This window comes from Hemitrygon akajei, chromosome 19 (genome assembly GCF_048418815.1).
Source record: "Hemitrygon akajei chromosome 19, sHemAka1.3, whole genome shotgun sequence".
Taxonomy (NCBI): Eukaryota; Metazoa; Chordata; class Chondrichthyes; order Myliobatiformes; family Dasyatidae; genus Hemitrygon; species Hemitrygon akajei.
In genome coordinates this window covers 53,764,961-53,778,668 of record NC_133142.1, presented here as the reverse complement: position 1 = coordinate 53,778,668, position 13,708 = coordinate 53,764,961, and positions in this window count along the sequence as shown.

The following is a 13,708-nucleotide window of genomic DNA, read 5'->3' as shown; positions in this document are numbered from 1 at the left end:
GTGGGTTACTGGTCAGTGTGCATTACTGTTCAGTGTCTGTAACTGGTCAGTTTGTGTTACTGATCAGTGAGTGTTACTTTCAATGTGAGTTACTGGACAGTGTGTGTTACTGTCAGTATGTGTTACTGGTCAGTTTGTGTCACTGTAAGTGTGTGTTACTGGTCAGTATGTGTTATTGTCAGTGTGAGTTACTGGTTAGTGTGTGTTACTGGTCACTCTGTGTTACTGGTCAGTATGTGTTACTGTCAGTGTGAGTTACTGGTCAGTGTGTGTTGCTGTCAGAGTGTGTTACTGGTCAGTGTGTGTTACTGGTCAGTGTGAGTTACTGGTCAGTGTGTGTGTTACTGGTCAGTGTGAGTTCTGGTCTGTATATTTTACTGGTCAGTGTGTGTTACTGGTCAGTGTGAGTTCTGGTCAGTATGTGTTACTGGTCAGTGTGAGTTACTGGTCAGTGTGAGTTACTGGTCAGTGTGTGTTACTGGTCAGTGTGAGTTCTGGTCAGTATGTGTTACTGGTCAGTGTGTGTTACTGGACAAGGTGGGTTACTGGTCAGTGTCAGTAACTGGTCAGTGTGTGTTACTGATCAGTGAGTGTTTCTGTCAATGTGAGTTACTGGTCAGTGTGTGTTACTGTCAGTATGTGTTATTGGTCAGTGTGTGTTACTGTCAGTGTGTGTTACTGGTCAGTGTGGGTTACTGGTCAGTGTGTGGTACTGTTCAGTGTGAGTTACTGGTCAGTGTGTGTTACTGGTCAGTGTGAGTTCTGGTCAGTATGTGTTACTGTTCAGTGCTTGTTACTGGTCAGTGTGTGTTACTGGTCAGTGTGTTACTGTCAGTATGTGTTACTGGTCAGTGTGAGTTACTCTCAGTGTGTGTTACTGGTCAGTGTCTGTTACTGGTCTGTGTGAGTTACTGGTCAGTGCGGGTTACTGGTCAGTGTGTGTTGCTAGTCTGTGTGTGTTACTATCAGAGTGTGTTACTGGTCAGTGTGTGTTACTGGTCAGTGTGAGTTACTGGTCAGTGTGTGTTACTGTCAGTGTGAGATACTGGTCAGTGTGTTTGTTACTGGTCAGTGTGTATTACTGTCAGTGTGTGTTACTGTCAGTGTGAGTTGCTAGTCTGTGGTTGTTACTTTCAGTGTGTTTTACTGGTCACTGTGTGTCACTGTCAGTGTGTGTTTTTGTCAGTGTGGGTTCCTGTCAGAGTTTGTTACTGGTAGTGTGAGTTGCTGATCCGTGTGTGTTACTGGTCATTGTGTGTTGCTGTCAGTGTGTGTTACTGGTCAGTGTGTGTTACTGGTCAGTGTGAGTTACTGGTCAGTGTGTGTGTTACTGGTCAGAATGAGTTACTGGTCAGTGTGTGTTACTGGTCAGTGTGAGTTCTGGTCAGTATGTTTTACTGGTCAGTGTGTGTTACTGGTCAGAGTGAGTTACTAGTCAGTGGGAGTTACTGGTCATTGTGTGTTACTGGTCAGTGTGATTTCCTGGTCAGTGTGGGTTACTGGTCAGTGTGTGTTACTGTCAGTGTGTGTTACTGGTCAGTGTGTGTTACTGTCAATGTGGGTTACTGTCAGTGTGTGTTACAGGTCAGTGTGTATTACTGATCAGTGTGTGTTACTGTCAGTGGGAGTTACTGGTCATTGTGTGTTACTGGTCAGTCTGCGTTACTGGTCAGTGTCAGTAACTGGTCAGTGTGTGTTACTGATCAGTGAGTGTTACTGTCAGTGTGAGTTACTGGTCAGTGTGTGTTACTGGTCAGTGTGTGTTACTGTCTGTGTGTGTTACTGGTCAGTGTGTGTTACTGTCAGTATGTGTTACTGGTCAGTGTGTGTTACTGGTCAGTGTGTGTTACTGGTCAGTGTGCATTACTGGTCAGTGTCAGTAACTGGTCAGTGTCTGTTACTGTGGTGAACTAGATATACCTGTCTGACAGCTCCTGTGGCTCCTCCCACAGACCCTGCTGACTGCCCCTGTGGCTCCTCCCATAGACCCCTGTATAAAGGCGACTGTGGTCTGCTGCTCTCCCTCATTTTCCCAGGATGTAATGTTGTTCTTCAGTCAATAAAAGCCGATATCTCAATTCCTAAGTCTCAGCGTGAGTTATTGATGGTGCATCAGTTACTGATCAGTGAGCGTTACTGTCAGTGTGAGTTACTGGTCAGTGTGAGTTACTGGTCAGTGTGTGTTACTGGTCAGTGTGAGTTCTGGTCAGTGGGAGTTACTGGTCATTGTGTGTTACTGGTCAGTGTGATTTCCTGGTCAGTGTGGGTTACTGGTCAGTGTGTGGTACTGGTCAGTGTGAGTTATTGGTCAGTGTGTGTTACTGGTCAGTGTGATTTCTGGTCAGTGTGTGTTACTGTCAGTATGTGTTACTGGTCAGTGTGTGTTACTGTCAGTGTGTGTTACTGTCAGTGTGTGTTACTGGTCAGTGTGTGTTACTGTCAATGTGGGTTACTGTCAGTGTGTGTTACAGGTCAGTGTGTATTACTGATCAGTAAGTGTTACTGTCAGTGTGAGTTACTTGTCAGTGTGTGTTACTGATCAGTGTGTGTTACTGTCAGTATGTGTTACTGGTCAGTGTGTGTTACTCTCAGTGTGTGTTACTGGTCAGTGAGTGTTACTGGTCAGTGTGAGTTACTGGTCAGTGTGGGTTACTGGTCAGTGTGAGTTACTGTGAGTTTGTATTACTGGTCATGGTGAGTTACTGGACAGTGTGTGTTAATGTCAGTGTGTGTTACTGGTCAGTGTGTGTTACTGATCAGTGTGAGTCACTAGTCAGTGTGTGTTACTGCTCTGTGTGTGTTACTGTCAGTGTGGGTTACTGGTCAGTGTGCATTACTGGTCAGTGTCCGTAACTGGTCAGTGTGTGTTACTGATCAGTGAGTGTTACTTTCAATGTGAGTTACTGGTCAGTGTGTGTTACTGTCAGTATGTGTTACTGGTCAGTGTGTGTCACTGTCAGTGTGTGTTACTGGTCAGTATGTGTTATTGTCAGTGTGAGTTATTGGTTAGTGTGTGTTACTGGTCAGTCTGTGTTACTGGTCAGTATGCGTTACAGTCAGTGTGAGTTACTGGTCAGTGTGTGTTGCTGTCAGAGTTTGTTACTGGTCAGTGTGTGTTACTCGTCAGTCTGAGGTACTGGTCAGTGTGTGTGTTACTGGTCAGTGTGAGTTACTGGTCAGTGTGTGTTACTGGTCAGTGTGAGTTCTGGTCAGTATATTTTACTGGTCAGTGTGTGTTACTGGTCAGTGTGAGTTCTGGTCAGTATGTGTTACTGGTCAGTGTGAGTTACTGGTCAGTGTGAGTTACTGGTCAGTGTGTGTTACTGGTCAGTGTGAGTTCTGGTCAGTATGTGTTACTGGTCAGTGTGTGTTACTGGACAAGGTGGGTTACTGGTCAGTGTCAGTAACTGGTCAGTGTGTGTTACTGATCAGTGAGTGTTACTGTCAATGTGAGTTACTGGTCAGTGTGTGTTACTGTCAGTATGTGTTACTGGTCAGTGTGTGTTACTGTCAGTATGTGTTACTGGTCAGTGTGGGTTACTGGTCAGTGTGTGGTACTGTTCAGTGTGTGTTACTGGTCAGTGTGTGTTACTGTCAGTATGTGTTACTGGTCAGTGTGTGTTACTCTCAGTGTGTGTTACTGGTCAGTGTCTGTTACTGGTCTGTGTGAGTTACTGGTCAGTGCGGGTTACTGGTCAGTGTGTGTTACTAGTCTGTGTGTGTTACTATCAGAGTGTGTTACTGGTCAGTGTGTGTTACTGGTCAGTGTGAGTTACTGGTCAGTGTGGGTTACTGTTCAGTGGGTGTTACTGTCAGTGTGAGTTACTGGTCAGTGTGTTTGTTACTGGTCAGTGTGTATTACTGTCAGTGTGTGTTACTGTCAGTGTGAGTTGCTAGTCTGTGGTTGTTACTTTCAGTGTGTTTTACTGGTCACTGTGTGTCACTGTCAGTGTGTGTTTTTGTCAGTGTGGGTTCCTGTCAGAGTTTGTTACTGTCAGTGTGAGTTACTGGTCAGTGCGTGTTACTGGTCAGTGTGATTTACTGGTCTCTGTGTGTTCCTGGTCATTGTGTGTTACTGGTCAGTGTGATTTCCTGGTCAGTGTGTGGTACTGGTCAGTGTGAGTTATTGGTTAGTGTGTGTTACTGGTCAGTCTGTGTTACTGGTCAGTATGTGTTACAGTCAGTGTGAGTTACTGGTCAGTGTGTGTTACTGGTCAGTGTGAGTTACTGGTCTCTGTGTGTTACTGGTCATTGTGTGTTACTGGTCAGTGTGATTTCCTGGTCAGTGTGTGTTACTGATCAGTGAGTGTTACTTTCAATGTGAGTTACTGGTCAGTGTGTGTTACAGTCAGTGTGAGTTACTGGTCAGTGTGTGTTGCTGTCAGAGTTTGTTACTGGTCAGTGTGTGTTACTGGTCAGTCTGAGTTACTGGTCAGTGTGTGTGTTACTGGTCAGTGTGAGTTACTGGTCAGTGTGTGTTACTGGTCAGTGTGAGTTCTGGTCAGTATATTTTACTGGTCAGTGTGTGTTACTGGTCAGTGTGAGTTCTGGTCAGTATGTGTTACTGGTCAGTGTGAGTTACTGGTCAGTGTGAGTTACTGGTCAGTGTGTGTTACTGGTCAGTGTGAGTTCTGGTCAGTATGTGTTACTGGTCAGTGTGTGTTACTGGACAAGGTGGGTTACTGGTCAGTGTCAGTAACTGGTCAGTGTGTGTTACTGATCAGTGAGTGTTACTGTCAATGTGAGTTACTGGTCAGTGTGTGTTACTGTCAGTATGTGTTACTGGTCAGTGTGTGTTAATGTCAGTGTGTGTTACTGGTCAGTGTGGGTTACTGGTCAGTGTGTGGTACTGTTCAGTGTGTGTTACTGGTCAGTGTGTGTTACTGTCAGTATGTGTTACTGGTCAGTGTGTGTTACTCTCAGTGTGTGTTACTGGTCAGTGTCTGTTACTGGTCTGTGTGAGTTACTGGTCAGTGCGGGTTACTGGTCAGTGTGTGTTACTAGTCTGTGTGTGTTACTATCAGAGTGTGTTACTGGTCAGTGTGTGTTACTGGTCAGTGTGAGTTACTGGTCAGTGTGGGTTACTGTTCAGTGGGTGTTACTGTCAGTGTGAGTTACTGGTCAGTGTGTTTGTTACTGGTCAGTGTGTATTACTGTCAGTGTGTGTTACTGTCAGTGTGAGTTGCTAGTCTGTGGTTGTTACTTTCAGTGTGTTTTACTGGTCACTGTGTGTCACTGTCAGTGTGGGTTCCTGTCAGAGTTTGTTACTGTCAGTGTGAGTTACTGGTCAGTGCGTGTTACTGGTCAGTGTGAGTTACTGGTCTCTGTGTGTTACTGGTCATTGTGTGTTACTGGTCAGTGTGATTTCCTGGTCAGTGTGTGGTACTGGTCAGTGTGAGTTATTGGTTAGTGTGTGTTACTGGTCAGTCTGTGTTACTGGTCAGTATGTGTTACAGTCAGTGTGAGTTACTGGTCAGTGTGTGTTACTGGTCAGTGTGAGTTACTGGTCTCTGTGTGTTACTGGTCATTGTGTGTTACTGGTCAGTGTGATTTCCTGGTCAGTGTGTGTTACTGATCAGTGAGTGTTACTTTCAATGTGAGTTACTGGTCAGTGTGTGTTACAGTCAGTGTGAGTTACTGGTCAGTGTGTGTTGCTGTCAGAGTTTGTTACTGGTCAGTGTGTGTTACTGGTCAGTGTGAGTTACTGTTCAGTGTGAGTTACTGGTCAGTGTGTGTTACTGGTCAGTGTGAGTTCTGGTCAGTATATTTTACTGGTCAGTGTGTGTTACTGGTCAGTGTGAGTTCTGGTCAGTATGTGTTACTGGTCAGTGTGAGTTACTGGTCAGTGTGAGTTACTGGTCAGTGTGTGTTACTGGTCAGTGTGAGTTCTGGTCAGTATGTGTTACTGGTCAGTGTGTGTTACTGGAAAAGGTGGGTTACTGGTCAGTGTCAGTAACTGGTCAGTGTGTGTTACTGATCAGTGAGTGTTACTGTCAATGTGAGTTACTGGTCAGTGTGTGTTACTGTCAGTATGTGTTACTGGTCAGTGTGTGTTACTGTCAGTGTGTGTTACTGGTCAGTGTGGGTTACTGGTCAGTGTGTGGTACTGTTCAGTGTGTGTTACTGGTCAGTGTGTGTTACTGTCAGTATGTGTTACTGGTCAGTGTGTGTTACTCTCAGTGTGTGTTACTGGTCAGTGTCTGTTACTGGTCTGTGTGAGTTACTGGTCAGTGCGGGTTACTGGTCAGTGTGTGTTACTAGTCTGTGTGTGTTACTATCAGAGTGTGTTACTGGTCAGTGTGTGTTACTGGTCAGTGTGAGTTACTGGTCAGTGTGGGTTACTGTTCAGTGGGTGTTACTGTCAGTGTGAGTTACTGGTCAGTGTGTTTGTTACTGGTCAGTGTGTATTACTGTCAGTGTGTGTTACTGTCAGTGTGAGTTGCTAGTCTGTGGTTGTTACTTTCAGTGTGTTTTACTGGTCACTGTGTGTCACTGTCAGTGTGTGTTTTTGTCAGTGTGGGTTCCTGTCAGAGTTTGTTACTGTCAGTGTGAGTTACTAGTCAGTGCGTGTTACTGGTCAGTGTGAGTTACTGGTCTCTGTGTGTTACTGGTCATTGTGTGTTACTGGTCAGTGTGATTTCCTGGTCAGTGTGTGGTACTGGTCAGTGTGAGTTATTGGTTAGTGTGTGTTACTGGTCAGTCTGTGTTACTGGTCAGTATGTGTTACAGTCAGTGTGAGTTACTGGTCAGTGTGTGTTACTGGTCAGTGTGCATTACTGGTCAGTGTCAGTAACTGGTCAGTGTGTGTTTCTGTGGTGAACTAGATATACCTGTCTGACAGCTCCTGTGGCTCCTCCCACAGACCCTGCTGACTGCCCCTGTGGCTCCTCCCACAGACCCCTGTATAAAGGCGACTGTGGTCTGCTGCTCTCCCTCATTTTCCCAGGATGTAATGTTGTTCTTCGGTCAATAAAAGCCGATATCTCAATTCCTAAGTCTCAGCGTGAGTTATTGATGGTGCATCAGTTACTGATCAGTGAGTGTTACTGTCAGTGTGAGTTACTGGTCAGTGTGTGTTACTGTCAATGTGGGTTACTGTCAGTGTGTGTTACAGGTCAGTGTGTATTACTGATCAGTAAGTGTTACTGTCAGTGTGAGTTACTTGTCAGTGTGTGTTACTGATCAGTGTGTGTTACTGTCAGTATGTGTTACTGGTCAGTGTGTGTTACTCTCAGTGTGTGTTACTGGTCAGTGAGTGTTACTGGTCAGTGTGAGTTACTGGTCAGTGTGGGTTACTGGTCAGTGTGAGTTACTGTGAGTTTGTATTACTGGTCATGGTGAGTTACTGGACAGTGTGTGTTAATGTCAGTGTGTGTTACTGGTCAGTCTGTGTTACTGATCAGTGTGAGTCACTAGTCAGTGTGTGTTACTGCTCTGTGTGTGTTACTGTCAGTGTGGGTTACTGGTCAGTGTGCATTACTGGTCAGTGTCCGTAACTGGTCAGTGTGTGTTACTGATCAGTGAGTGTTACTTTCAATGTGAGTTACTGGTCAGTGTGTGTTACTGTCAGTATGTGTTACTGGTCAGTGTGTGTCACTGTCAGTGTGTGTTACTGGTCAGTATGTGTTATTGTCAGTGTGAGTTATTGGTTAGTGTGTGTTACTGGTCAGTCTGTGTTACTGGTCAGTATGCGTTACAGTCAGTGTGAGTTACTGGTCAGTGTGTGTTGCTGTCAGAGTTTGTTACTGGTCAGTGTGTGTTACTCGTCAGTCTGAGGTACTGGTCAGTGTGTGTGTTACTGGTCAGTGTGAGTTACTGGTCAGTGTGTGTTACTGGTCAGTGTGAGTTCTGGTCAGTATATTTTACTGGTCAGTGTGTGTTACTGGTCAGTGTGAGTTCTGGTCAGTATGTGTTACTGGTCAGTGTGAGTTACTGGTCAGTGTGAGTTACTGGTCAGTGTGTGTTACTGGTCAGTGTGAGTTCTGGTCAGTATGTGTTACTGGTCAGTGTGTGTTACTGGACAAGGTGGGTTACTGGTCAGTGTCAGTAACTGGTCAGTGTGTGTTACTGATCAGTGAGTGTTACTGTCAATGTGAGTTACTGGTCAGTGTGTGTTACTGTCAGTATGTGTTACTGGTCAGTGTGTGTTACTGTCAGTATGTGTTACTGGTCAGTGTGGGTTACTGGTCAGTGTGTGGTACTGTTCAGTGTGTGTTACTGGTCAGTGTGTGTTACTGTCAGTATGTGTTACTGGTCAGTGTGTGTTACTCTCAGTGTGTGTTACTGGTCAGTGTCTGTTACTGGTCTGTGTGAGTTACTGGTCAGTGCGGGTTACTGGTCAGTGTGTGTTACTAGTCTGTGTGTGTTACTATCAGAGTGTGTTACTGGTCAGTGTGTGTTACTGGTCAGTGTGAGTTACTGGTCAGTGTGGGTTACTGTTCAGTGGGTGTTACTGTCAGTGTGAGTTACTGGTCAGTGTGTTTGTTACTGGTCAGTGTGTATTACTGTCAGTGTGTGTTACTGTCAGTGTGAGTTGCTAGTCTGTGGTTGTTACTTTCAGTGTGTTTTACTGGTCACTGTGTGTCACTGTCAGTGTGTGTTTTTGTCAGTGTGGGTTCCTGTCAGAGTTTGTTACTGTCAGTGTGAGTTACTGGTCAGTGCGTGTTACTGGTCAGTGTGATTTACTGGTCTCTGTGTGTTCCTGGTCATTGTGTGTTACTGGTCAGTGTGATTTCCTGGTCAGTGTGTGGTACTGGTCAGTGTGAGTTATTGGTTAGTGTGTGTTACTGGTCAGTCTGTGTTACTGGTCAGTATGTGTTACAGTCAGTGTGAGTTACTGGTCAGTGTGTGTTACTGGTCAGTGTGAGTTACTGGTCTCTGTGTGTTACTGGTCATTGTGTGTTACTGGTCAGTGTGATTTCCTGGTCAGTGTGTGTTACTGATCAGTGAGTGTTACTTTCAATGTGAGTTACTGGTCAGTGTGTGTTACAGTCAGTGTGAGTTACTGGTCAGTGTGTGTTGCTGTCAGAGTTTGTTACTGGTCAGTGTGTGTTACTGGTCAGTCTGAGTTACTGGTCAGTGTGTGTGTTACTGGTCAGTGTGAGTTACTGGTCAGTGTGTGTTACTGGTCAGTGTGAGTTCTGGTCAGTATATTTTACTGGTCAGTGTGTGTTACTGGTCAGTTTGAGTTCTGGTCAGTATGTGTTACTGGTCAGTGTGAGTTACTGGTCAGTGTGAGTTACTGGTCAGTGTGTGTTACTGGTCAGTGTGAGTTCTGGTCAGTATGTGTTACTGGTCAGTGTGTGTTACTGGACAAGGTGGGTTACTGGTCAGTGTCAGTAACTGGTCAGTGTGTGTTACTGATCAGTGAGTGTTACTGTCAATGTGAGTTACTGGTCAGTGTGTGTTACTGTCAGTATGTGTTACTGGTCAGTGTGTGTTAATGTCAGTGTGTGTTACTGGTCAGTGTGGGTTACTGGTCAGTGTGTGGTACTGTTCAGTGTGTGTTACTGGTCAGTGTGTGTTACTGTCAGTATGTGTTACTGGTCAGTGTGTGTTACTCTCAGTGTGTGTTACTGGTCAGTGTCTGTTACTGGTCTGTGTGAGTTACTGGTCAGTGCGGGTTACTGGTCAGTGTGTGTTACTAGTCTGTGTGTGTTACTATCAGAGTGTGTTACTGGTCAGTGTGTGTTACTGGTCAGTGTGAGTTACTGGTCAGTGTGGGTTACTGTTCAGTGGGTGTTACTGTCAGTGTGAGTTACTGGTCAGTGTGTTTGTTACTGGTCAGTGTGTATTACTGTCAGTGTGTGTTACTGTCAGTGTGAGTTGCTAGTCTGTGGTTGTTACTTTCAGTGTGTTTTACTGGTCACTGTGTGTCACTGTCAGTGTGGGTTCCTGTCAGAGTTTGTTACTGTCAGTGTGAGTTACTGGTCAGTGCGTGTTACTGGTCAGTGTGAGTTACTGGTCTCTGTGTGTTACTGGTCATTGTGTGTTACTGGTCAGTGTGATTTCCTGGTCAGTGTGTGGTACTGGTCAGTGTGAGTTATTGGTTAGTGTGTGTTACTGGTCAGTCTGTGTTACTGGTCAGTATGTGTTACAGTCAGTGTGAGTTACTGGTCAGTGTGTGTTACTGGTCAGTGTGAGTTACTGGTCTCTGTGTGTTACTGGTCATTGTGTGTTACTGGTCAGTGTGATTTCCTGGTCAGTGTGTGTTACTGATCAGTGAGTGTTACTTTCAATGTGAGTTACTGGTCAGTGTGTGTTACAGTCAGTGTGAGTTACTGGTCAGTGTGTGTTGCTGTCAGAGTTTGTTACTGGTCAGTGTGTGTTACTGGTCAGTGTGAGTTACTGTTCAGTGTGAGTTACTGGTCAGTGTGTGTTACTGGTCAGTGTGAGTTCTGGTCAGTATATTTTACTGGTCAGTGTGTGTTACTGGTCAGTGTGAGTTCTGGTCAGTATGTGTTACTGGTCAGTGTGAGTTACTGGTCAGTGTGAGTTACTGGTCAGTGTGTGTTACTGGTCAGTGTGAGTTCTGGTCAGTATGTGTTACTGGTCAGTGTGTGTTACTGGAAAAGGTGGGTTACTGGTCAGTGTCAGTAACTGGTCAGTGTGTGTTACTGATCAGTGAGTGTTACTGTCAATGTGAGTTACTGGTCAGTGTGTGTTACTGTCAGTATGTGTTACTGGTCAGTGTGTGTTACTGTCAGTGTGTGTTACTGGTCAGTGTGGGTTACTGGTCAGTGTGTGGTACTGTTCAGTGTGTGTTACTGGTCAGTGTGTGTTACTGTCAGTATGTGTTACTGGTCAGTGTGTGTTACTCTCAGTGTGTGTTACTGGTCAGTGTCTGTTACTGGTCTGTGTGAGTTACTGGTCAGTGCGGGTTACTGGTCAGTGTGTGTTACTAGTCTGTGTGTGTTACTATCAGAGTGTGTTACTGGTCAGTGTGTGTTACTGGTCAGTGTGAGTTACTGGTCAGTGTGGGTTACTGTTCAGTGGGTGTTACTGTCAGTGTGAGTTACTGGTCAGTGTGTTTGTTACTGGTCAGTGTGTATTACTGTCAGTGTGTGTTACTGTCAGTGTGAGTTGCTAGTCTGTGGTTGTTACTTTCAGTGTGTTTTACTGGTCACTGTGTGTCACTGTCAGTGTGTGTTTTTGTCAGTGTGGGTTCCTGTCAGAGTTTGTTACTGTCAGTGTGAGTTACTAGTCAGTGCGTGTTACTGGTCAGTGTGAGTTACTGGTCTCTGTGTGTTACTGGTCATTGTGTGTTACTGGTCAGTGTGATTTCCTGGTCAGTGTGTGGTACTGGTCAGTGTGAGTTATTGGTTAGTGTGTGTTACTGGTCAGTCTGTGTTACTGGTCAGTATGTGTTACAGTCAGTGTGAGTTACTGGTCAGTGTGTGTTACTGGTCAGTGTGCATTACTGGTCAGTGTCAGTAACTGGTCAGTGTCTGTTACTGTGGCGAACTAGATATACCTGTCTGACTGCTCCTGTGGCTCCTCCCACAGAACCTGCTGACTGCCCCTGTGGCTCCTCCCACAGACCCCTGTATAAAGGCGACTGTGGTCTGCTGCTCTCCCTCATTTTCCCAGGATGTAATGTTGTTCTTCGGTCAATAAAAGCCGATATCTCAATTCCTAAGTCTCAGCGTGAGTTATTGATGGTGCATCAGTTACTGATCAGTGAGTGTTACTGTCAGTGTGAGTTACTGGTCAGTGTGAGTTACTGGTCAGTGTGTGTTACTGGTCAGTGGGAGTTCTGGTCAGTATGTTTTACTGGTCAGTGTGTGTTACTGGTCAGTGTGAGTGAGTGGTCAGTGGGAGTTACTGGTCATTGTGTGTTACTGGTCAGTGTGATTTCCTGGTCAGTGTGGGTTACTGGTCAGTGTGTGGTACTGGTCAGTGTGAGTTATTGGTCAGTGTGTGTTACTGTCAGTGTGTGTTACTGGTCAGTGTGATTTCTGGTCAGTGTGTGTTACTGTCAGTATGTGTTACTGGTCAGTGTGTGTTACTGTCAGTGTGTGTTACTGGTCAGTGTGTGTTACTGTCAATGTGGGTTACTGTCAGTGTGTGTTACAGGTCAGTGTGTATTACTGATCAGTAAGTGTTACTGTCAGTGTGAGTTACTGGTCAGTGTGTGTTACTGATCAGTGTGTGTTACTGTCAGTATGTGTTACTGGTCAGTGTGTGTTACTCTCAGTGTGTGTTACTGGTCAGTGTGTGTTACTGGTCAGTGTGAGTTACTGGTCAGTGTGGGTTACTGGTCAGTGTGAGTTACTGTGAGTTTGTATTACTGGTCATGGTGAGTTACTGGACAGTGTGTGTTAATGTCAGTGTGTGTTACTGGTCAGTGTGTGTTACTGATCAGTGTGAGTCACTAGTCAGTGTGTGTTACTGCTCTGTGTGTGTTACTGTCAGTGTGGGTTACTGGTCAGTGTGCATTACTGGTCAGTGTCCGTAACTGGTCAGTGTGTGTTACTGATCAGTGAGTGTTACTTTCAATGTGAGTTACTGGTCAGTGTCCGTAACTGGTCAGTGTGTGTTACTGATCAGTGAGTGTTACTTTCAATGTGAGTTACTGGTCAGTGTGTGTTACTGTCAGTATGTGTTACTGGTCAGTGTGTGTCACTGTCAGTGTGTGTTACTGGTCAGTATGTGTTATTGTCAGTGTGAGTTATTGGTTAGTGTGTGTTACTGGTCAGTCTGTGTTACTGGTCAGTATGTGTTACAGTCAGTGTGAGTTACTGGTCAGTGTGTGTTGCTGTCAGAGTTTGTTACTGGTCAGTGTGTGTTACTGGTCAGTGTGAGTTACTGGTCAGTGTGTGTGTTACTGGTCAGTGTGAGTTACTGGTCAGTGTGGGTTACTGTTCAGTGGGTGTTACTGTCAGTGTGAGTTACTGGTCAGTGTGTTTGTTACTGGTCAGTGTGTATTACTGTCAGTGTGTGTTACTGTCAGTGTGAGTTGCTAGTCTGTGGTTGTTACTTTCAGTGTGTTTTACTGGTCACTGTGTGTCACTGTCAGTGTGTGTTTTTGTCAGTGTGGGTTCCTGTCAGAGTTTGTTACTGTCAGTGTGAGTTACTGGTCAGTGCGTGTTACTGGTCAGTGTGAGTTACTGGTCTCTGTGTGTTACTGGTCATTGTGTGTTACTGGTCAGTGTGATTTCCTGGTCAGTGTGTGGTACTGGTCAGTGTGAGTTATTGGTTAGTGTGTGTTACTGGTCAGTCTGTGTTACTGGTCAGTATGTGTTACAGTCAGTGTGAGTTACTGGTCAGTGTGTGTTACTGGTCAGTGTGAGTTACTGGTCTCTGTGTGTTACTGGTCATTGTGTGTTACTGGTCAGTGTGATTTCCTGGTCAGTGTGTGTTACTGATCAGTGAGTGTTACTTTCAATGTGAGTTACTGGTCAGTGTGTGTTACAGTCAGTGTGAGTTACTGGTCAGTGTGTGTTGCTGTCAGAGTTTGTTACTGGTCAGTGTGTGTTACTGGTCAGTGTGAGTTACTGTTCAGTGTGAGTTACTGGTCAGTGTGTGTTACTGGTCAGTGTGAGTTCTGGTCAGTATATTTTACTGGTCAGTGTGTGTTACTGGTCAGTGTGAGTTCTGGTCAGTATGTGTTACTGGTCAGTGTGAGTTACTGGTCAGTGTGAGTTACTGGTCAGTGTGTGTTACTGGTCAGTGTGAGTTCTGGTCAGTATGTGTTACTGGTCAGTGT